Genomic DNA, 25,519 nt, shown 5'->3' with positions numbered 1-25,519 from the left:
AATAGAACATTCCAGTGATTGCCGATAATTATATCGGAATCCATACGGTTCACTGTAAACTTTTAGAAAAGAATGCACTGTGGAGTTTTGGTTATCCGAGCACTGTTTAATCGAAGTTCCGTATTATTCGAGTCGCTTTGAACTTTACCATGACTCCATTTTTTCCGAAAGTAACATAAATTAATATAAGGAATACGAAAGTTTATGTAGCGAGGTATTGTCAAGGCAATCAAACGTTCAATCAATCAAATAGTTAATCAAACTTAAATACATATATAAACGACCAGAATGTTTTTTACAATTTTGTTGCACGATTTATTAACAGCCATGGATCCTTCCGTACTATTCGAGTTTTCGATTATTCGAGATATGTTCGGCCCATATCAATCGTTCGATAATTGAGACACCGCTGTAATCGATTGTATTCGAGAATTAGGAACATTTAACAAAGGAGATAAACAAGAAAGAAAAACTTTGGTAATAATCGATATGGAAGTTTCTATTTAGTATATTGGATCTTATACGGCCTATTAAATTACGATCTATTAATCGCAATATGTATACATAATTCAGAAAGTACTATTATCCTTAACAGTGGCATCACGGGCTCGCGATCGGCAAGCGACCGCTCGACGCGTCGTTGCGCATGCGCGAACGCATACCTACGCAGGAATCCGTGGCACTGATTGGTAGACGGCGCGACACTCCGAAACAGCAAGGGTACATGCACGACTCGCGTAGTCAGTCTCGCGCCGAGCGTCTTGTAGTGCGCATTGTCGAACTTTAATATCGTCCGCGCTTCGAACCAGTGAATTTGAAAACTTCCGCCAACTACGAAACCAACTACGATACTAACGTGTGCACATGACAGACGACCAGTGACGGTTCTTGCGTGGAGCAGACGAAAGTCAACAGATCGTTAATTCGTTTGCATCCAACAAGCACAGACGTTTCGAAGGTTAGCTTATTATCTGTTTTTACGAAGGAATTGTGACAAAAGCCTCATTGTGCAACCTAACCCAAATCGCGGGCATTGTTTTTTTTTCGGTCAGCAGCGTGTTGATTATCGATGTCTCGGTTTTCACGTTGCGTCGACCTCTGTCTATGGATTTCGGGTATGCGTCACGATTGTTTCTTATTATTTCAGGAATGTTTACTATGATCTTTCTCTCTCTCTGATATACCGAGAATTTTCGAAAAGTGTTTCTTTCGATTATTTCCGAATTCTTTACCGATGACGACTTTTATTCGGTTCATAGAATCGTAGAAACATTTTAAAGATGTACTTTCTTTAATTTTCATCTATTGCACTTGTTTGAGAATAGTTTGGTGGTTGCCACAAGTATATTGCCACAAGTATATTGCCATAGTATATCGGCTAGTTCAGAAACTTACTATTATGTTTACAGAAGTAACGAAGGTAGTGATGTTATGATTGCCATAGCGTAATTACCACTATATGTCAATAATAATATTGCCGTACCGATGTATGCGATAGTGTATCACAATATTGTAGTAACAAGTCATATTCTGTGTATCATGTTGTAATAGTAGTAATTATTATATATATACATAAATATCTACTGGTTACATATAATTCTTGTGCACGAAAATAAAGTAATATTACAATGATATAATAGCCTTTTTAGAACATTTTAAGTGTCGTATCGATATCGAAGTTTACATAGCAAGTTTTTAACAATTCTTTTCAATTTTCTCTTTCTAATGAAAAAAATTCTTCGCGCTATTAGTCACTATTTTCTCATCAACGAGACTTTTTCTCTTTTTTAGCTACTTATATCTGTACTTGTTAGTCTGAAATCCAACGTTTGGCTATGTACTCGAACAAGTGTATGATTAACAATCAGCCGTGCAATTCTGTTTCATTCAGTCGATAATTACGATGAATTTCGATATTTAAACCGCTTGTCCGTCGATCTGTTATCGACGTTTTCCTGCTTGTGAATCTAGGCGTAAGAGTATCGATTTCTATATGATCTCGTTCGATGAACACGCGTATCGAGGAAAGAAACGCTTGCCTCGATACCATGCTGTAGTTATCGAAGTAAGAAATTCACAGATTTAAATGATCGAGCAACAAGTTCCCTCGACAGAAAACTTTCCTCCTCGACAAGCGTTCACTCGGTAATCGCTGACTAATAATGTTGAACAAAGAAAGAAACTGCTATGACAATGGCGTGCGAAGGATATATACTATCGGTTAAGTATTCGATATCGATCACGATCGATTCTCGCCAGTCGTAAGAAATAATCGATCGATCGGATTGAAAATTTCGACCGATTAATGGTTGAGGTTGTTTGGTATATTAGAAAGGATTCGGTAAACCGATAAGCAACCTTGACCAATATCAGTATACGTAATAAACTGCTTCAGCTAATTACCAAATAGCTCTAAATGTTTCTTGGAAGCAGAATTTTTCGGTAAATAAGTAACGTTTGTTATGGTTTGTAACGATGCAAAGAAATATTTTTCTGTAAACTTTCCTGTATTTCATTGTAATTGAAAAAGTTCGCGGTTAGGTGTAATTACGTGTCAGTAAAACAGATATATCGTCTTTTTATTAACATAGTTCGTTAAAAAATATGAATGTTCTCTTGCACGATTTTCCTCGCTATAATTATTTTCTCCATAATTTTCATATTCCGCATCGGTTCACGCTTAACCTTGCGAGTATTATACCTTCTTTGTCTTCTGTAACTACGTTGGTCGTCGGTTGTGTGCCATACCGTTGAATGCAAATGAATTAAAGAGACGGGACGATTTCGTAGATCGGGAGCGGAAGAACATTAGGAGGAGAGACAACGTAAATGGCGAGAGAACGCGTCGCCATGGGTACCGTGTGTTGTGGCTCGCGGGTGTAGTGCGAACCCCGTAATCGAAGGGAAGAGACAAAACTGAGGGACAGAGATCACGTGATAGAGGAAGAAAGGCGAAAGAGTGAAAGGCACGGGAGAAAAAGAAGGAAGATATAGAACGCGTGGACAAGCGTGACCGGCCAAGACTTCGAAAGGCTACTCTCTCGTGGCCGTCACGTCGAGGAGAGGGCAGCGAGAGCCGGGCAGAGAAAGAGGGAGAATAATGCGGACTCGTTGCTTCCGCCTTCATCAGCAGCACGTTCAGATCTGCTCGTAGTAAGTACAGAAAAATCAGTATCCTTCGCGTATCTGACAATGCGTCCTTGAGGCTACCGATCTTTATGCAAATTCAAATTTTTATGACCATGATCAAACAAATGACACGACCAGACTGTAGATGGCTATTTTACAATGGCTACAAAAAGTATTAGGTCGTCCGGAAAGTTTCTTTCGTTTTGTAAGGTAATGATGGATGCACAACATTTTCCATTTTATATTATTTTATCGAATCACTTATGATTCATTTCGCTCTATCAAAATAAAGATCACAACGTTCGACGGATTAGGTTTCATGTTTGTATACAGATGCGTCGTTGTGAAAGAAGGGTCAGTGAAAGGACGACACTTTTCGGACAACCTAACACTCGCACACCATTGTACTTACTGTAATATTTTCATACAGTCAGTCTCACTAATACTCGGACGCTTTCTTAAACTATAGAATAACGTTTTCTAGAATTGCATCGAACAACGAGTCTTTTTTTGAGAAATTAGGAGAATTAATCTATCAGATGACGCGTAAAGAAACTTTGGAAACGTTGCAATTGGTCGGAATGACGAAAAATGAAATTTTATTTCTTCTAACTGCTCTTCGATCCAAATCTACTAAAGAGAAAATTGCGAAAAGTAAATTTCAACGACATTGCAAATTCCTCTCGAATACTCGATTCACAGTTTATTATACGCATGCAAACAACGTGAATACAGTATCGGTAAACAGAGTGATTTAAGTTTAAGGGTCTCGTTAGACTCGCTTCGCCGAGTTCCGACCAGGTATCTAAGAAACCGTTCGACTTGGTCTCTGTATATATCGAGTCAAAATGCTTCCTTGGACGAAATAAAAGTTAAAAAATAAAGGTGCGAACCACGAGAGCAATTAACCACAAAGTTAACCGCGAGTATCTGTGGTGAAAAGAGAACTGGATGCATGTAAATGATCCCGATATATTCAAGGATGTTTCCAGTTGGTTCTAGTCGGTCAATAGAAAGTACAATACAGGCCGTGACAATTTGCTATAAACCGTTACGACACGAGTCTTTCTATCTGCATATCTTCTTTGTGATCGATAGGTCGTATTAATGCTAGAGCTCGTAGAACTCCATAGTGTCTCAAGAGTGTCTTTTCGCATTTCATTTTTTATTTCTTTGGTACAAGTTTATACTTTAGTAGTTGGTAGTTGTAGCGTTGAAATATGCGAGGTGTTCAACTTGTAGCAGTACTTTAATCGAGAATAGTACGAAGGTACGATAGTATTCTCTGCATAATTTCTAGCGTCTTAGCCTGAGTAGTGAATTTATGTGAGCAACGAAAGAGATCAAAGTTCCCCTATATTTTTTTTTTATTTTATACACAATTCTCGATGCATTATTTTTGTTAGTCTGGGTATTCCGACGGAATTTAAAGTGAATCTGTGGCGTTGTCACGGAATAATGTCCAATTTTCAGATTTAAAGGACTGTGAAAAGGCAGCTAAAAGGCGAAGAATCCTCTTTATTGAAATTCTGTATGAAGAGAGTCGTCAAATTAACGTAATTGGATTATTTCAAGTTCATGCCTTGAATGGCGCGTTAGGAAAACGTGAAAAACGAGGCTTTATCAAAGCAGCAATTTTCTTTGATGAAACTCGACCTGCTCCGCTCGAGTGCCACGTACGAGAGGAAAAGAAAATATAAAAAGTCTTTTATAGAGTTGCTACTTCTAAAGAAGAATTTTGATTCTAAATTACTTCGTCTCTAAACGTCTCGTTTATTTAATTAATATAGGGGCACAAAATATAGAAAGAAACGTTTAAATTACTTGTAACGTCTGTATTACGACGAGCGTGTTTATTTTAATCGTACGATTTTTTTTTTAAATTAATTTACATTCTAAAAATTATTTCAAGATACTTCGAAACTCGGAATTAAAGCGATCGTTACTGGTTCTGCCACGGGCATTTCGTGAAACGTTTTGTAGCGTTTTCTCTCAGTTCGCATTCAAGGGTAATGTGATTAAGGCGATCCAGGACTTTAGCGACCTTTTAATTTTTCAAGAAATGAAACTCCCGCGAATCCTTAGGATATAATTGAAATTTTAGAGTCACAAATTTCATTATGAAACGTTAATCTGAAGGCGAGTTGGCTTAATTAAACCAGTAGCATTCTACGGATAGCGAGCCACAAGTTTCCGACACTTTGTCACGATATTTTATTCGAGAGACCTTTGTCTCATTCCATCTATTTTCGAAAAATTGTCGCAACGCGCGCGTAAAATTCTTAGTTTTATAAAACATTGCAACAAGATGACTTTACATTTGTGTCGAACTTTATTCGAATATTACGCCGATATTCGGAGGATATTCGGAGAAATGGATTTGGAATATTTGTTTCGATTCCAATCACGTGTACCTGAACTTCAATTCTCGTGCAACGAAAACATGGAATACATGGAATTATCGAAGGATCGCGTTCGTTTTGCATAGATAGTCTGTGTTCATCGTGGAGTTGCATGTGAACGATCGGACATGGATTGGCGAGCGTGTAAATGACGTTAGAAAGTTGCGAAAGAAGCAGCTGACTCATCCGCTTTTTCTCATCGTTGCGGAACGATTCCGTGGCCGTACACGTATGTATACATTATATATGCAACACTCAATGAGAAAATATAGGGGAAGTTTATCGTGTTAGCAACTGCATCGAAAGCGATAGCGTGGTCAAAAGTTTCGACCGTGTTTTAAACTCTTAGCGATCGTCGTAAACGCGGAGATTAATAGTATGGCGATTAAACGTCGTTAACATGTGATGATCTTATCGTGGGTGGGTTGTTTCAGCTAGAAGCTTTATGCAGGGTGTTGTTTCGTGATGGATTGAGTAGAAATACTTGCAAAAAAGTGCGAGCTTACGTGTGAGCGTATTACGAGCGAAGAATGAATTTATAATATTTTAATGGAATTTTAATGGAATTTTAATGGAATTAAAATATTATAAATTGCGGAGTTTCCTGAAATTTCTAGGAATATTCCTTCGAGGTTTCGATATTATACTAATGGAGATTTTGTTGGACTATATTTATTGTTAAATCATAAATAATTGGACTTGCCCCTCGCGAATAATGTAAATATTATATAATAATATAAAATATCCTTCTCCAAAATCTGCATTTACATCGATAATATTTTCGAAAAGTAGCATTATGCGAATGTTGTAACTGTTAAGTAGTTAAACGTAGATTTGCATATTTAAACCAAAGAATTTCCAGCAGAAATTTTAATATAATCCAATAGATTCGTATTTATCTTTCCGATTTTTTCTTAATATTTGTTGAATATTTCCAAGCTTTTGAAGTTCTGTATCTTCGTCATCGTCGAAATCCTTCTTCTAACCTTCGTTTATCGTTATCAGATAGAATGGTTTTATCACTGATACAAAAGTGTCAGCTGTTTAATCCATGAAATTATTCTCTCCTCGCTTTCTGCACAAATGTCGCGAAAATCGAACTCGAATAATTTACGCTTCTGTTTATTATATTATATGAATCGTATCTGATAGGCAAAAACTGTTTTTACGCCTTTTATTATCCTCGTTATAATTCCTATTACTTACTTCCTTAATTCTAAACCTAATAGCATCGTAAAATCGAATCTTTACGTTTACTTGTAACGCCTTTACGAGTGATATTAGCAGCTAAGCATTTGTCGGAATGTTTTATTAACTGGTATTGCCTGTACAAACAATCAATCGCGATAACGACAAGGAAGAAAAGGAATACCTGTTTGATAAGCTCTGTTCGATTCTGATTCATACGCACGTGGTAGCATATAAATTGCTCGATAATAAACGACATATCGAGTTAAGATAAATTATTGCACTATAAAATATAGATTGCGAACTGTAAATTACAATCCTAAATTACCCTCTCTCTCTCGTTTATAAACATTTTTGAACGTGTACCATCAAAGGTATTAATCGTTTTAATTCTATAACTATGAGGGTACGAATATGTATTATAGAATACAGATAATAATGCAGTAATATAATTTAATATTTTTTGTGTTATAAATAGCGTAGTATAGTATTTTGTATTGCTTGCAATATACTCGAATATTGTTCGTACGAGGACCATTCGAGATTTAAGTCGTAGAGATTGTCATATTAATTCTTGTCTCGGATGCTGCTCGTGGTATTCGTCGACCGGACCGAAAAGTTACGGTATCTGGATATGTGTTGGTGCATATACATAGCAGGAAAGTTAAATTTATGCAGTTACACACGGAAAGTCCCGTTTTAATCTCTGCTGATAAATATCTTCGGCTTAGTCCAGCGAATACAAGATTTTGACTCGCCAGCAACGTTTACTTCTTTCTCCTGCTTGGTCCTCTACGATCCTTCAGTATGTGTGTGCATATATTCCAGCGTATGGATCTAAAAGCAAAATGGTATTTGTAGGAAGTGCATGAAAAATGCAGTTGGTAGTTGGAATATTGGATTCCTATAATTCGTAGTTTTCGAGCAACTGTGTTTGTCATAGCGCGGATGTTTACTCATTTATCGGAAATTTAAAATTTTTATTCAGGCAAGCATAGTGCAACGTATTTTCTATTTTTTGAAAACCATGATCTTCAAGTAACATCAAGCTTTTACGTTATTTTTAGAAATACTTCTTAGCGTAGGCGCAATGACCGATTAAAGATTCATTAAGTCGATGTGTTTGAGAAAATCCTGTGGTTATAAAAGAAGCAGGGACGCGTCATTTCGAAGCAATGTATGGAATGCATTCTTCGTCGTCCTTCGCGATCCTTTTGTTCAATTTCTCTATTATATCCTAGCCATAAAATTATTCTATAACGAACATAACTACCACTGCACATTGCACCTTGTAGTAAATAAAAAGACAATTCAGAAAACTAGCGATAAACGTACAAAGTATTTTGTAGATTTGAAAAAAGTATATACATTCCACGAATCGTTCGTTTTATCGATTACCTTATCTCTATTCCATTTATTAGTTAATATCGCTTGATCGTTATTCCAATAATAACGACTCTTTTAATAGCAAACAGCATATAAATCCAAGTATCAACATCATACAATAAAATAATATTTTCCTGTTCTAATGTGATATAAACGTAGTATATTCTCAGTGGGTTTCTAGTAGCAGACTCTCCCATGCCATAATTCAACTTGTCTGGGGATAACAACAAATTAGAAAAATTACCGTCTGGCTTGTACGTGGTCTTCTTTTCTCCTCGACGATGTCCCTTCTCTTTCATTCTTTTCCCTCGCTGGTGCCGCCGGCTGGTGCGTGTTTCCGCCGTATTTTCTCTGACATACCTCTGCGTACACACGCTCCCACGTCACGCGTGACACTCTCAATGACCCACGCAACGCACGAGGCCCGTACTATCATAATGTTTCATTTCTGATCCTGTAAGTTACTCGGTTCTCTCCTGATCGTTGATTCGCCACGATAGTCGAAAGTCGTCGCATCGAACGAAACCCGTTAACCCATTAAACCGTGCAACACGCACCAGTTAACCAGTCGCTTAGATTACTTATCTCTGGAAGATAATTTTTTGAAAAGCTTCTTTACATAGGAATCCACTTTATTTCTTATTTTTAAAGAAAGATTATTTGCCAGAACTTGGAAAAGATTCCACGGTTGAAAGAAGCCTCACCTACTGGTCGTATAATTAAATATTTTGAGAACGGTCTCGCTGCTGAGCGGCAGTTAAAGATAGTCGACGCACTCTGAATCATCGTACCATTAATTCTCATGTTTTTCTTCCGTATCGCGAAGAAACACAGGTTAAAATTGTCTCTTTTCATTCTCCAGTTATTCGATTTCCTTTATCAGCCAGTGCCGTGATATCGGCACCGCTATACTTAATTTGTTTACTACATAGTAATTCGTTTCACTTAACTCCAATTAAACCTTGTACAACGTATAGATACGTCTACAAGACATCGTCGCGCACATTCTGTTCCGGTCAAACTCGATTTCGAATCTATCAAAGTTAGCAAGTGTTTCGGATTTGTACTTGATAGTAAGCACCGGACGTGTGCCACCGCAAGTCAAATGATTTAATCAATTTCAGAATTGGAATCCCCGACGAACACGACTTGCTAGTGCGAACAATCCATCGTTGTAACCGGCGAGGTTTCCCATATCTGCTCGCCGTGCCTCTAGAACCGTGGAAATCTCAATTTCACGGTGGAACTCGCACGTGTCTGATTATACAGGGTGTTTATTGCACGCGTATTCGATGAATTCTCATATCCGATTCAGGACTATGCTAATAATGATAATAACGATCACTAGTCGTATTCGCAAAAGTCTGTTCCAACAAATCTCCGCCGACAAGACAATACCAACGTCGATTTCGCAACTGATATGGTACATATACCGTGGAAAATAGCAAATTGCGGTGCGTCGAGCACATTCAAACGCGACACGATAAAATCATTGGCCCGTCCCTCCCTTTGGCCTACTCGTATCGTTTCGATGAATAGCACCATCTTGGCGGACAAAGAGCAACGGGTAGTTGCGACTTGTGTAAGAGCATTAAATGTCAGGTCAAGAGACTGGCTCGCTTGGCCGGATTACGGTTTCAGTCCTTCTACGTATACTTTATTTCACCGCAGACGCTTTAGCGCACCTAGATCTTTGCCATTCTCTGCCGTAGTGCCGTTGCTTGCGCCCAACAATTCCGTACTGTCTCCCATTTAATTGAATTCTGTAGCCGTAGACTGATACACGTCGGTATTTTCGTACAATCCAGCTTCGAAATGGTTTCAACTTCTCCGTAGAGTTTGTCAACTCGGATTGAAACGCGAGTTTCCAACCATCGAATTTGCCTTTAGCGTTTAGCAACTATACGAACGGCAAGTTTGAAGAGACGTTGAAACAATCGAAGAGTCGATTATTGTTTCCTTTGTTGCATTCGAAAATCTCCATACACATCGATACGCACTGTCGTCGATTGCTTTAGACGAGATGTCTTGACAGTCTCTGCGAGATCTCTCTCAATCTCCGAAGATCTCGTGGAAGATCTGCAGTATAATTAGTGGTAGATAATAGCAGAGTAGAAGACCAACTTTGCCAGTGTTCCGAGATTCGCTAAAATATTTCTCCGTTTTCACGGATTCGCTGTGCTTCTAATTATTCCCAGGGGAGCGCTTATTCGCGAAATCTCGTGATTACCAAGGTTCTAGAACAAACAATCGCCCGGGGATTGTCTCTTTGGTTCGCATTTAACATTGCACGGCGTTACAATAGCGCGCAAACAAACACATAACAAACCACGGCGCACCCAGCTCTGACATTTTCCATCGAACACCCGCCGTGTAATCTCGCGCGTGTATTCCTTACTGTTTCTCAGGATCGTAGGTTCCGTTGCTTAACATTTTCATCCATTAAATGTTATCCGTGCGATTTTACGACCGGCGAACACAGTTGCGCAAATAGCAGCGAAATAAAGTTATAATCTCGCGATTCCAGTGAATGAACGTGTACTACCATTGCGATTTTCATTGGTATCCGCTTCATCGTTCTATTTTTCGCTGTTTCAACGAGAAAAAAGATACGATCGGTGTGAAAAATATTTGTATAGCGCTTAACTGTATCAAAACTATCGTAGTACATAGTTTGGTAACGAAATTTTAACAAATAAAGTTTGCAAGTCTCCGGAATAACGTTCAAAAAAAGAAAAACGCGATATCTATTCCTGTCGTGGAAATATCAATAAATATCTAGCAAATGGTAAAAATATATGCGTAATAAGTATAATAAGTACAGTTACCGCTTCATTGGATAAAATGACACAGATATTTTCTAAACAGAGATTTTCTCTCTTAGATATTAGGTAAGTTTTATTAATTTTTTACACAGCATTTAGATTACCATGACAATATCAGAATTTCGAGTTTACAGACCATTGGAATCATTTTTTCATATTGTTTAAATCAGTGTCTTTCGCGTTACGTAACGTTCACAGTTTATACGACAGAGAATTAAGAATTAAGAGAACCATTATCCTCTTTATATTTAAGAGTCTATGTTCCATATATAGTATAGTCATTGTTATATCAAAAGCAATCAACGAAGTTGATTTCACCCTTCTTGCACTGGATTCACTTCCGAGAAGCGAGTCGCGATTTCTCGATACGTAATGCCCGGATGCTCGATTCATCGGTGTCTTGAAGCTTACGAGATTCAACAACGAACTGAGGTGCAAACGTCACAACGGCCATGATGATAAGATAAGACCAACCGCGTCACAAAGCTGTTCAACACGTTCGCAGCTGATAGGATTTTTATCGTATGTTAACAAGTAATTCTTTCAAATTTTCTCAATGCTAATATGAAAGCATTCTGCATTTGCAATTTTCCAATTGTCAACTCGTCGATACGCGTATCCGATTTTTCATTTGCACCAATCTCTGCTTACCTTGATACGACAAATGGAATTAGCAAGTTTGCTCAACGTGACTTTCGTTCGAACAGTCCGCTGTACTATATCCATGTTATTTCAAGGACTGTTTCATTTTCATCTTAATGGCAGGTAAAACCATAGGTAAATGTAATGACGATTCAGATTTAGAATGACAAGGATTGTTTTTTAACTGATATAAGACATCTTTCACACGTATGTGTTCAAACTTTGCAAAAACAGACGGGAGATAAAATTAATTGAAACTTTTTTTCGTATCATTCCTATATGTATTTTTTCTCTCGCGTCTATCTTTGTGATAATTTTATCGATATTATTTGATAGTAAATATCTTGAGGTCGATATCGTCAAAAAACAGCATCAAGATCGTGGAACGACATGATAAATCCATAAAAGAAATTGAAACAATTGTATACGATAATTATATATAATTACATATAATTATTCCCACAAACAGCAACACGATTATTATACAAACAACGCAGCAATACGAATGGAAATGGCTCATTATGCCAAGAATCTGGGTAAAAAGTTTATTCGAGTATTTCACTCTCTCTCTCTCTCTCTGCCTCTCTCTGTAGAATCTTTCAGAAAGGTAATTGCGAAACTGCATCGAGCTCGGGAACAATTCCAAGATCGCTTCGTTTCGCTTTCCAATCCTAATAGAGGAAATGAACGTCACTTATTAACAATAGAGTCGAGAGACGAGAGGCGTTGAAAACGAATTCGTAATCGGTGCCGGTTACTCGCAGCTGCAAATCGCGCGAAGAACGCCAACGGCTGTTCAATTGAACTCTCGCTTTGTGAGGTTCGGTCAAGTTCCGTGGCACACATTACGTGCCTTGAATCCTGTGCACGTGTCCAGGAGAAACCGGAAGCGTCTATTTTCAATCGCGCGCGTCAACCACGTCCGGCAATTCGCTGTACCAGAGGCGCACAATTCGAAAACAGACTCCATCGTCGATTTACCGTGTGAATATCTATCAGCCTTTAACGCGATCACTTGTTCTCAATTCATCGAGTGACTCGAACGACTGCTACACCTTAAATCATCGAGATAGCGTAACCAGGTCGATCGTATCTCCTTGCTTATCGGATCCATCGATCTATTTTGATGTCTACATAGTAGGTCGTGATAAAGATCAGGTTTGACTATTTCTTATATATTAGGATCTTGTTTAAAATTATCTTTGGAGGATTGACATTTTTATGAAAATTTTCCTATGTTGCTTCTAGAATAAAAGGAATACATTTTCGACGATTTATTTATTGAAATAACGAATTACTTCGATTAGTTTCTTATTTTTATTTTTGAAGCACCGTGGAGGAAATAATGTTACGTTTTATGAGGAAAAGACAAGTGGGTAGATAGTTTAAGCAACTTTGTAATTTATGGTAAACCGCCGTAAACGATTTTCTGCAAGTTTTCTTCGCCGTTTAGTCGATATTTTATGAGTCATGACATAAACTTTTTTTCATTCCCCCTTTTTTTACCCGACAAGCAATTTCTATCAAGCGTCGAATTACCTACTTTTCTTCTTGCTTCGTCCGTTTCTCAATATCCGCTACTTTTAAACGGCATAAACTCTATCGACTAGCACTGGCAAAGATTAACTGCGAGTGAGATTCGAATATTTATGCAGAAACAACCGCAAAATACACAACTGCTAAAATACTCATCGAAATTGTATAGAGGCATATTTCTATTTCGTTACGGAAGTAATTACACTTGAGTAATTTCTCGAAGAAAATTTGTAAGCGTATCTCCGAGCAAAATATTTTTGATATTCGCGATAAAGTTAATGCACTATCGATATTATTACTATCCTGTTTCGCATATAAAACGTAATTCGGATTTCGTATCAACGAAACCATAACGTATCGTATTCCATCATTTATTCAGTAGGAACATGATATCGCGTTATCCAGGTTTTCCCAATGCATCATAAAAATGACCATTGCGTAACTCGCTGTACCGCAACTTCGCTAGTTTTCGAAAAGAGGAAAAATTGAAGGAAAAAGATTATGTAAAATGAAGCGGAGTGTTCAACGATAAAATGGTGAAAATTAATCGCATGCATGTAAATAGGAAGATTAACAATTTCAACTCTGCATGATAAATTGAGCGACGATAAATGCAAATATGTAAATGACCAGAATGAAGTGGGACGATCCGTTAAAAGCTTCTCTCTACTGCGTGCGACGGATAATAAGCTGAATGAAATGGAACTATAGTTTCTTTCTATTTCGTCTAGTTATTTCATTCTATATTCTGGAACTCGGGATAATGGTAAATCCAAAATAACAGTTCAGTGTGTTCTACTGTGATTCGAACCCGGACCTTTCACTTCGTAGCTAGCTCACGCTATTACTTTGCACAATTAACCTATTTTGGCTGGAAGAATTATACTCTTCGTGACTAACTTTTGAAACCTGATTGCTTTCTACAATTCCTAGACCACCTGATATCACGGTTATTCATCCGGGAAACTTGCAATTTCGAAGTACAAAAATGAGACGCTAATACGAAAGTTTATGAAGAATATTATAAAAACTTTGACTATCAGCCATTTGCAGATTTCTATTCGCAGATAAATTATTAAACGAAACGTTTCGAATAAGGCTTTGCTAGTAACTTTTATAGTTCTAGCTCTGGATGTAATAACAATAGTAGCTACCAGCGTTAAGAGAAATTACTATATTTATATAATTCTGCGAATCGACTCGTTTACCGCGTGTAAATTTTCGAACAGAATACACGTGGTTTCAGATCGACGATATGTCTATACTTTGCAATAAAATACACGCTCTACACTCGTCTACGCGTTCATTTCGATCGATTCGTTCAACATTGGGATTAATTTTCCAAAGTCACGCAGATTGGCCGCATCATGCAGACTTTATCGCGACAACTCCGTGACTGGATATCGAATTGCCAATCGTCATTCTGTTACTTCTTACCACGATTAAACCAGATAATCGTAATAACAAATAATAACGATACTCGTGATGCAATTGTTACGATAATGTGTTGATGTTCGCGTCTAATCGATCTTCTTATCAGTCTTTCTTTCTTCAGATATAACAGAGTCATCGCGAAATCGTTATTGCGGTACGAAATGTTAAAGGCTTTTCTATTTCGCTAAGATCCTCTGTTTAATTACATAAACGTGACTTTTTTCAAGTTCTACGACGTTACGCTTTACATTTCGCAACTTTGTAAATTTCCAGTTTTTAAATTCTGAAGATTAATGTAAATAGCAACTTGGTTGTTGAACGGTTGGTCGACACATCAACTAGATACTGTGGATCATCCAGAGCCGAGAACTACGCTCTCAAGTACGATGACTGACTCAAGTTTGCATAAAAGGGGTTGATTTTTTCGATCCTTCTTATGGTGTCCCGTGGTATTTAGTTTGCGTAATATATCTCCTATTCGAGTTTTCGAGTATTTACTAGCAAGGCTGTAACGCAAAATATGATATAAATTATATTTTATCACCGTTCCATTGCTCTATCGCGTCTTATTATTTTATAATCCAATATATATAAATTATTTATTTCGTCATATAATATAATATCAATGATACGACGATATAAAGCGATTTGCTTATCTATCGATCGTATTTTCTTATTCTGCGATCAGATACTTTCTTTATTATTCAAGTAATTTGTGTCTTTATGAAGATATTATTTCGCATTATCAAACAAGTTACTGTGTGAATAGATTTTTATAGAAGGATGTAAATTTCAATGGTAAAAAAGTTGTTTGCTCACAAAAGAAGGAAGATCGTTTAAAACCATTTGAAAATTTATTGCGACACAATACGTACGACGTCGATCCATGTTTGACTATAACAACACGCTTGTCTTTTTTATCACCAACAATGTGGAAATCTTATTCCGCATTGTTAATGTGTTACGAACGACTAATGTACACATTTGTTTGACGCTGTTCTTGCAGCTGCTTGACAAGTTGCCGTATAACGCGATTCTTCGCGTTAGCTTTTAATCTGCGCAGAGATTTTTACATATTGTAACAATTGAATTGCAGCTTCCGTGTTTTCGAACGTGTCAACATCTCCAATGCTTGCATTATTCTCCTTTGGCTCGTTTTGTTAAACGCTCGTTATGTAAAGCATAAATCATTCACGATCAAACTCTGATTACGTGATAAACACGTGACGCAATCAGTTACCGAGTTCGGATAAAACTACTCTGCCACTAGGACAAAAAATTGAACGAAAGATACGAATCGTGGGCAGATACCTTACCTTTGCGCTTTTACTTTAAATTAACGCGTTTGTAAAAAAAAAAAAAAAATAAATGTAAAAATGTTAGGTTCCGTGTAGGCCGTAACTGATAAATAAAATTAAAATCCGGCAGCAAGTTAAAGCAGACACTTCGCATTGTCTACATAATGGATGTGCTGCTTCACATAATGCATGATTCATGCCTTTCAATCTTGTGTCAGTGACTGTGTAAAGAAGAAAATGAACCAATCACGTCCTAATAATATTCAAATGTCATTTTTTCATTCGTTGTATTTATCAGCATCTTTTGGCGCATGAAAAATATCAAATATAAAATATTAGTTGGAAAGTTATTGAGCAAGAGAGCTGCAGTATCCGCACGCTGTGTTCATACGGGGTTCATTTCCCCTTTGGGTCTAGTCTCTACGTTGACCTACACCGCTACTTTGTCAACTTTAAGTGGCAAAGACGTTCAAAACCCCAAAAGTACTATCCACGTTCTGAGACACGTTTGTCGATACAATAGTCACCGGGGATATAAATGCGAGTTATAAACTCTTGATCGTATAATGTATACTATATATCGATTGTATAGAGTATAGTGATATCAACTTGTGAGTTCTTCTCTTAACATAATGTCATTAATTCTCTATCCGACGTAATTACGGATGGACGCGAGCGTCACTAAATCACTTGCATCAACCCTTTCGTGACCCAACCAAATCGTTGCAAGCTGAATCGGCAGGTTACACTAGCGGTCCGATCGATTATAATTTCCACGTAATTAGCTCGTTCCGCTAATTAGCGCACCGGTCGAAAACAGTCGGAACAGTTTCTTGCCAGAGGTTAGCTGGCGCGAAACGCGCCGGCCTGTAATTAGCAAGATTTATCAGCCGTGACAAATCTGCGGGACGATTACGCGTTGCGATTAATCAGACGATTCTGGTAGCCGTGGAAATATTCGCGGAACGATTTCCACGGACTCGCGCCTCGTTACCTGGCCCTCTCCCAGACAACAATAACCACACGACCACCGTATGAATAATTCTCGGCGAGCGGATCGCGCCGTTTTGCAATTGGCCCCGCGCGACGTAATCTCACAGGCTTCTTCTGACACAATGCGTTCCCGGACCCTCGAACGGTATAACGTAACGTTTGCGAGTGTACGTGCGTTCAAGAAGGAGCGAAAGTGACGAGATTACGAATCGCGAGGGAAGAAGCCTTAGCAAAACGGCCGTGAATGATTTTCGTACGTTGGGAACGTTGGGATCGATCGAAACGTAAGAGAAGTTGGTTTCCAAGGTATAGCAGATGGCACGGTTCGCGTTTTATAGTAAGTCGATGAACAGACTGCGGAATTTTATGCCGCGAGAAGTTTGTAAGTACAAAATTGTCGAAACTGGGATATATAATTCGTTATAGTATCTAGCAGATGAGATAGATCAATCTGTATTTTATTCCCCTTCTGAATTTATGAAAGTGGCAAGTCCCGAGTAAGTCGTCTCTTAACAAAAGTACGTCTTTTGGTTCAATTGGAAATCTTTGCTCCTATCGCTTACATCGTTTACAGGTATTAGTCCAATGTGAATTTCTTGCGAATTTTCGTACCAGGGACTCGCGGTTTTCGATCGTTGGCGACTTTGACAGGGAGTGAGCAAACGGGCGGGGCAAAACGAAACGTCGTCGTTCGACGACAAACAAACTAAAACAGCGTAATAGGCGTCATTGTTCGAAAAGGCGCGACAAGGCCGTGGTTCGTCATTGGATAATTGGACAGTGACAGTTGCACCCGCGGCAGATATTCGTATTCATAGCCACACATGTTTCTCTGATGCAACGCTCTTCATGGAATAATGGCTCGAAACGATTTCGAACTGGAGCCACCAGCGCAACACTCACAACAACGCACTGCTTAGCTTTAAATAACGGGACAATTCGAAGATGAGCACGGATTTGTTCGCGGCAACGTCGATTCTGATCCGATATACATTCACAGATTGGCTTCAAATTTTATCAACTTGATCACGATAGCCGTCTTAATTGATGCAAATATTCGAGGCATCTGAAAGCGAGTGAAAAATGGACCGTTTGTTGAAACGTTTGCGTTTCCATCGATTGAAACATCCTGACGTGGGTGTCTACTTATATTTTTCGCCTGTAATTGATCTAAAATTCGTATAGAAAAAAGTTAACGCGATGTTTTCAAATATTGGGAACAAATTTTTCGTCTCGCTCGACCGGTTGACGATAAATATAGAATTTTATATTCCCTCTCCTCCGTCGACGTTTTATACGAAATTGTATATGGAGCATTTCTGCATAATCTCATGCAGCATATACTCAGCCAGTTTACATGCCCTGCGTTAGTACCTTTCTTCTTTTTGCAACCGCACTTTCTAAAGACTCTGCTGAAATAAAATGTTCGGATTTCATTTCGTACGAAGAAGTGTACTGTCTCTTAGACGTTGTTTTATAATATCGTAATAATCCTGGGCAATATATGTGATAGTAATATATGTGAATACACGAATATACGTATACGAAATTTATTTTTCTTCTTAAGCTTCTGTAGCTTCTGTAAGTCCGAAGTCTGCGTTGTTAGGCGGATAAAAATGTATACAGGGATTATCAACGACGACATCTTGCCATATTCATTCTTCGTTATTTATTATCTTACTACATTGTACATATGTATATCGTAACAAAATATTAACAAAATATATCGTAACATAAATATCGTAACAAAAGCTATCGGCCAATGAAAATGTCAAGCAATGTATTTAGGGCAGGTTTTAGAAGCGAATTTCGTCCTCGCGCCCTATTTCGTTTTAATTTCACCTGCTCGTTTGTCAACGATTCTCTTTGCGCACGATAAAGTCGATTTATTAATATTGTTGTTATTATTATCATGCAGTAGGGAAGCTTCGATGCTTCTGAGGAAAATTTGATCAGTTTGATGAGAATTTGATGGAAGTCGATGTCCTCGCTAAATGTAGGGCATCGAGTATCTGGGAAAATGCCGCTTCATTTAATTAAGAGCTTGACGCGTGTCATCTTTCTGCATTTTTAATAATTAATTTGCTTTTGTCGTTTCGTGATAACATGTTTAATGGTTAATTGCTGTGGCGCGTTTTAAACACGGGGAATTGAATTTCGTATAATGATCGCCCGGTATCGTTATTTGCTCACACGCGAATCTACCAAAGCACATAAATTAAACAGTTAATTACACTTTGCCCCGTAAATTATTGGATATTATCTGAAATCGAACGTATAATTACAATTTATAATTACAGCTTTTTGTTTTTTATTATTTAAGATAATGATTCCCTTCGCGGGATATTTCTTCTTATTATTCTATTCTTTTGTTCGTTTATTTTCTCCTTCCCCTCATTATCTTTGTTTTTAACGTCCAGTTTGATCCATCTACTCTTCCTCATATTACTTCTTCGTCTTTACCTAGTCTTCCCGTTACTTTGCATTCTTTCGTCAAATGTGCCATGTTTCTTCATTTTCTTCACAAATTTTACATATCTTTTTGTTACTCTCTTCCCAATATCTATTGCCTTCTCCGTTCATCGCAGCATCTACATGTTCCTATCGAACAACTTTTTTTCGTTCGCTTTTAGAAATTATTCCTTCCAAAAAAAAAAAAAGATTTTTAATTTTAATTGGAAAGAATTAAAACAATTTCAAACATAATTTAATAAGTGCTCTCCATCAAAGCCTCTTTTTCGAAAGACCGGTCCACTTTCCAAGCAAAAAAGGGCAAATGCTCGAGCATTAAATGGCTGCATTCACCAAGTCAAATGGACCAATCGTTTAATACATCGATAACCCTAACCAGTTCTTGCCGTTTCGGTCGATACCTTTGATTGCAATTGATACCGAGAATCGATAGAGAAAAAGTATGGAATTTTTCGTGCAATTGGAAGAGCCCACTGATGGGTAAATAGAAAGAGATCAAGTTGGACGTTTCAGCGAATAAAGCCGCCGCTACATCGGTTCTTCGGTGATGTAACTAACTGCACGATCGCCGGGCCAAACTATCGAGAAAATAGCGCGTAGTTTTCCACCATCGGGGAACGTGTTTCCAGTGAAAGGAGCAAACATAATGGAAAATCGATGGGTATTCCTTTGGTCGAACGATCGTTGCTTTTCCAGCCACTTTTCGAACTTCTTCCATGAAACAGCGTCAATTACACGCGTTCGAAAAGAGAACTTGTCGAGGAGAACTTCCCCTTCGCGTTCCAGACCGGAATAAGGGAGGTGAAATATCCTTTTTCCACGAAATATCTACGTCATCTCGTGAAAAAGGAGGTTTGAGTGATTTCTTCATTGACGTTTTTCTGCAAATATTGGAAGCTCCCTTAAATCCATATGATGTTAACGATGTTTGTTCTTATTAATCTTTTAGATAAAAAGATTAAACCAGCAAGCTTTCATCTGTCCGGTGATATTTTCCGTAAAGAAGATTTAATTTTATATAATAATTCTGCGAAAAGGAAGATGGAACGTAGAAGTATTATATAGGAATGTTAGATGGATAAGCTTTCATATCGGGTTTTAATCTTTCATTGATGTATAGTTACTACTTAGTAGTAGATGAGTGTACATTTCAATATAATAATTACACGCACTGCTAACACACATCCATTCACTGACGAGTTAGAGTAATTTATAGGCTACATTAACGATAAATCTGTAGATGCAAATTTCAATCTCTGGGGGAATTCTCAATAAATGAAAACAATTTTGTCGACGATACTGTGATACTTGAATCACATTTATAATATTATAATAGGTAATTGTATATATTCAAACTTCAAAAATTAGTTATTTAAATTCCGGTACTTAAAAGAATTTTATTTAAGAATTTTATTACAGATTGTACAGAATTTCTAAAATTCTTCAAACGTTCCTTTATGTCCCGCAATCGATAAATTCTTTTGCAATCTTACGATTCTGTCTTACTCCTTAACGTGACGTATTTCAGTTAATTTTAGACGAGTGTGAGCAAAGAAGCTTTAACATTTGAGCTGCCATAGAGAGTCGATGTATGGTCGATAAAGCCGCACTAATCGTATTAAGACAATTCGATTTAATCAAATTATAATAAACGCTTTCTCTTACATCGCGAGTACACGTTATTATAACAAGTTACATAATAGATACGCGAGGAAGAAAATCCATGCCCAAATGATGTGTATAGTCGGTTTTCCATCGCGATGACGCGACCAATTACATCACAACGAATCCATGTAACAAGAATCCATTAATCAACTATTTTTGTCGGTCGCCTAGTTCGGCTTTTATTTCGAAGCATTGTGAAGCCTGCTCTTGTAGTAACAAGGACAATCGATTACACGCGACTTAAGCTGCGATCGATCAAATCTTTTATTCCCTAATTGTACAATCATAGACGAACAAGCATTTTTTTCACGTTACGGATTTCCCATTCATCGTCCTTGAATTTTTCAAGCTGATTCATTTTCGTTTTCATCGTTGATGTACTTACGACGATGATTTAATTGCTTTTTTCTTCGCGATTTCGATCACCCGCAACTTTTCCAAAATTCTTTTCACCCGCATCACATAGTAAACTAATCTTCCTAATTTCTCAAAATCATTCGCGTCTTTCGGCCGAATTAAAAAAGAGAATTTATTCCGTCCTAAAGATCGTACAAATATTTTCCACACCCACTGCATTTGCATGCTATTTGCAGTTCGATCGTAGACCTGAACTTTGCCAAAATCGTTCGATCTATACACCGGACGAAAATTCACGTGTACGGCGAATTGTAAACGTGAAAACGGAATCAAAGTAAGGCGATCTCGAGCTCAGAGATTCCGTTGAAAGCGAGGGCCTTTAGAAGCGCTCTCACGATAATTTATATAGGAAGTGGAAGTCGGAAGTCGGAGCTGGTAGGGCTGTGCACTCGATTGCCTTCGTTTCGCTGGCCCAGTAGCTATGGTTTCCCTGAACTTTACCGCTGTTCGGCTTCTTCGCGGATCGCCCTTCACAATAACGTATTGTGCCAGCCAGTAGACCCGCAGCTCTTGCAATTTTTAAACGGTAGCCTTTGTCGATTCTTCCGGTCTGTCTCACCGGACGAGAAGGATACAGGAACGCATCAAAATTTCAGACCAATTTCTTAGCCTATTGTTTCGCGTCGTAATTGGATCGCGTCTCGAGGCTCGAGCAACCCTTTTTGTCGGCGTTCGGCTAGAATTGTGTCGCGGCAGGATTGCCTTTTCCTCTTCGAATATCATTATCTCGAGAAAGCGGACTTTCGTATGAGAAAGATGGTAGCTGCTACCGATAGTGCGGAAGCGAATAGGTCTGGAAGACGGCTGGGATAACAACTGGTAGAAATTCATCTTTCAGCAGGTTATATAACGTAATTATATACCGCTATATTTTAATATATGGCATAATTATGTGTTATTAGAGTCCTTATGGGAATAGCTAATATTTACAATAAGGAAATTTAGTCTGTTTCTTATAAATTACGTAAAAAGAATTTTTGTTAGCTTAGCAGATATTAAAACAGCAACTTTCAGCAAAGCTTGATAAAACGCTTGTTCGCGTTCATTGTAACAGAGTAACGTCGACACATCGCGCGTCTAGCAGATATTTTCGAAACGATATACGTAGGCTCGCTTCTCTTAGCGATCCATCTCTGTCGGATTTACACGACCGATCAAATATTCCAATGTCGATCTATCGGTATTATTATTTTTCAAAATAATTAACGTCGATCTATTCTTCTTCTCTTTAATTGCTTTCGATTAGCACGTAACGCTTTCCAGTTGACTAGCTATCTAATTAATATTCATCGAATTTAATACCCATCTCGCACAAAATCAATTAATTAAATTTTCATAAAGATTCCATTACCGCTTTCATCCGGTCTGTTATAATTAATATCGAATCAAGGTTTTACTCGCGCAAGATCGGTTTATTCAACTTTTGTTACGAACTCCGACACGTGAATCACGTTGATAACGCGATTATATTTATTCGGTTAAAAAACTATCATCGTCGTATCCTTCGTTTGTACGATATATATATATATACACTGTTAGAAAAAGTTAAAGGAAACTGGGACGACGTACAAAGATCCTTAACGAAATTATACGACGAAATCGAATTATCTATATGGCCATAAAATGTAACGCCATGTTACAATAATCGTATACCACGGTAAGTCATGGGAATATCCAAAACAACGCTTATGGTTTTTATCTCCGTGTAAGTAGCCCTTGGGTCAGTATCGGTATTTGAAAAAGCCGCGATAGTAAAAGACGTCGGAAAAGTTAGTGGAGCATGTAGCCGCATCCCGTATCCGGCGAAACACCATACCAGCCAACAACTGCGACTTCTGGCCTGCCACGAACACAACAATGGAACACCATTGTGGAACAGGTGGTCACGAGCCGTTGATCTTCCATCAGGCACCTTTAGCGACTAGGCTAAGGTAGCGCAAGGTGTCTTCTGAATTTACGATCTCCGATATTTTTTATCGTCTCGTTCGAGTACTCGGCTATTACCGCGACAAAGTTGTAAAAAGTTGTAAAAGAATAAACTAACCGACGATCAATGCTTTTATGACACGGACTGGGTACATAGGAAGGAGGGAAAATAACTCGGCTGGATGAGAGAAAAGAAGGAAAGTTTTCTTCCTTTTTACTCTTTATGTGCTAGGGAGGAAAAGTTCGTATTAGCAAGCTGTGCATGTAGTGTTTTACGTAACTGGATACGCGGTATTGGACACAACGAGATAACTTCGTCGGAGCAAACAGTAAAATTTCTTCCCTTTTTCTCCACATTTTTCCATTTTATAGAGGATAAAGAGTCGTTGGTTTTTACGTCCTGGGTCCGTGCAAGTACGTACTGCTGCTCCAGGCTTCCGGAGTGTTAAAGCCATGGCCATTAAGAATTTTATCTCGACGTTTTATCAGCATTGCAGGTAGCTTCAGTAGGCATAGCGTGATACAACGATGCCGATTTCTACAAGCTGATTTTTTTATGTAACACGCACGTTGTATTTGACCGAGCCAGCTACGCGATATACGAAAGATACATCGGTCGTCTTCTCCCACGTATTTCGTATTGTTATTAACAATCAAATCGTTAATGAGACGCGCGCGAGTGATTCGACGTCGATCGAAAGAATCATGGAATATCTACGAACGTCGGATGGTTTGGCGATGGCGAGGGATTAGGGCGAAAGTGTGCTGACGGAATGCAGGAAAATTTACACGGTTGCGCGAGCTTGCTCCGCGACATGCAACAATGGGCCTTTAATTATCCGCGATTCGCCTGCGCCTCTATTAGCATGCAAATTGAGGAAGTCGAGTAACGCGACTCTATACCGCGTGCAAGCAAATATAAGAGAGAGACAGACACAGAGAGAGAGAGTAGAAAGATGACGGAGCACGACAGGACGAACAGAGCAAGCTGCAACTCGAAAGAGAAGAAAACGAAGAAGGAGAGTACGAAGAAGAAAGAGGAAGTAGAGTGGAATAACGAGGAACATGAGGAAGTGGAGGAGTAACAACGGGGAAGGGAGAATCGTGGTGAGAAGAGAAGATAGCGAAAGTGAAGGTAGAAGAATGGAAGTGAAATTTTAGAGATTCGGGGAGAATGTGATACCACGCCCTTAGCACACCGTGACTCTGCGGCTAAGAATTTCACATTCACCGAGCTGTGACGTTACGGGTCACTTCACAAACCAACCCTTCCAACTATGTATACCGAGAATTTCAGTCGCTGGCTAGACAAAGCTACCTGGAAAATTAAATATGCATACGTCTATTGCATATCGACGTTCGTCAGCTATCTCTGATTTAAAATAGAAAATGAAATTGTATCATGAAATTATAATAAAATCGATTTATTATCTAAAGAACGTCGTGTAAACGTAATCGGAGTGTTACGTACCGTAGTAAAATTGTGTCTCTTATTTCGGCGCGATCCATTCGAGCAATTTATCCTGGAATATAGTAACTTCGACAGGAAACGACAGCGTTGAAGAAGAAAGTTTAAAAGGTCGGTCCGAGTGTCCGTGCCGGAGCTAAAGTTTATTCCTAAAGGTGCTTATTAGCTACTCACGTAACTAACTTTAGATTTTACATAGTTAGGTTTAAAGTTCGACTTAGAGTCAGACTCGGATCGCAATTAGATTTACGCTGGAGCATGTAGATTCGAGAGCGCGTTCCTTTCGAAGCAAATTTTCCTCCCTCGTACTCGGATTCATGGAAATGTGGAAAAGAGAAACCGACGAAGATGCCGGCCGTCTCCAGGACATTTTGCATACGTTATCGCGTGCCTGACCAAATCTAGACCTCTAGAATCGCCTTCCCAGTGACGTCGGCATTGGAAACGTAAGCTAGGCGCGACATTTGGACGCCAAAAAATGGTCGAGAGTCGGATTCCCGAGATTTCGTGCATTTTCGAGCGACGCGTCTGCTTCGTAGACGATTTATTGCGCTAGAAAAGGGGCGACCTGCGTTACAATGGTTGGAAAATACCTGCACAAGTCTGCATGACTAATGTCTATAGTGTAGCTATCGTATCTCGTCGATCACGTAACAAAGAAAACGGGAGAAAGAAGAGTTTAAATATCGGAGACATAAATATTAATGATTCGTACGTACATGAAACACTGTTACAATA

General features: G+C 38.4%; 1 protein-coding gene across 6 annotated transcripts in view; it reads left to right on the top strand.

Moving 5' to 3' along the window:
• The first annotated feature begins 706 nt into the window (after positions 1 to 706).
• Positions 707 to 25,519, top strand: part of LOC126872340 (mucin-17-like) — a 50,771-nt gene continuing 25,958 nt past the window's right edge. For 3 of the 6 annotated variants that reach the window (XM_050632173.1, XM_050632177.1, XM_050632175.1), the window contains exons 1-2: positions 708 to 958; positions 2,791 to 3,153. The gene's annotated coding sequence lies outside the window, so the exon portion shown is untranslated. Of the gene's footprint in view, positions 959 to 1,055; positions 1,116 to 2,771; positions 3,154 to 25,519 lie in introns of those variants that run through there. The other 3 variants (XM_050632174.1, XM_050632179.1, XM_050632176.1) reach the window with 3 other exon arrangements.

This window comes from Bombus huntii, chromosome 13, assembly GCF_024542735.1.
Source record: "Bombus huntii isolate Logan2020A chromosome 13, iyBomHunt1.1, whole genome shotgun sequence".
Taxonomy (NCBI): domain Eukaryota; kingdom Metazoa; phylum Arthropoda; class Insecta; order Hymenoptera; family Apidae; genus Bombus; species Bombus huntii.
The sequence above is the reverse complement of the archived record's forward strand: the minus strand, read 5'-3'. Positions and strand labels throughout refer to the sequence as shown.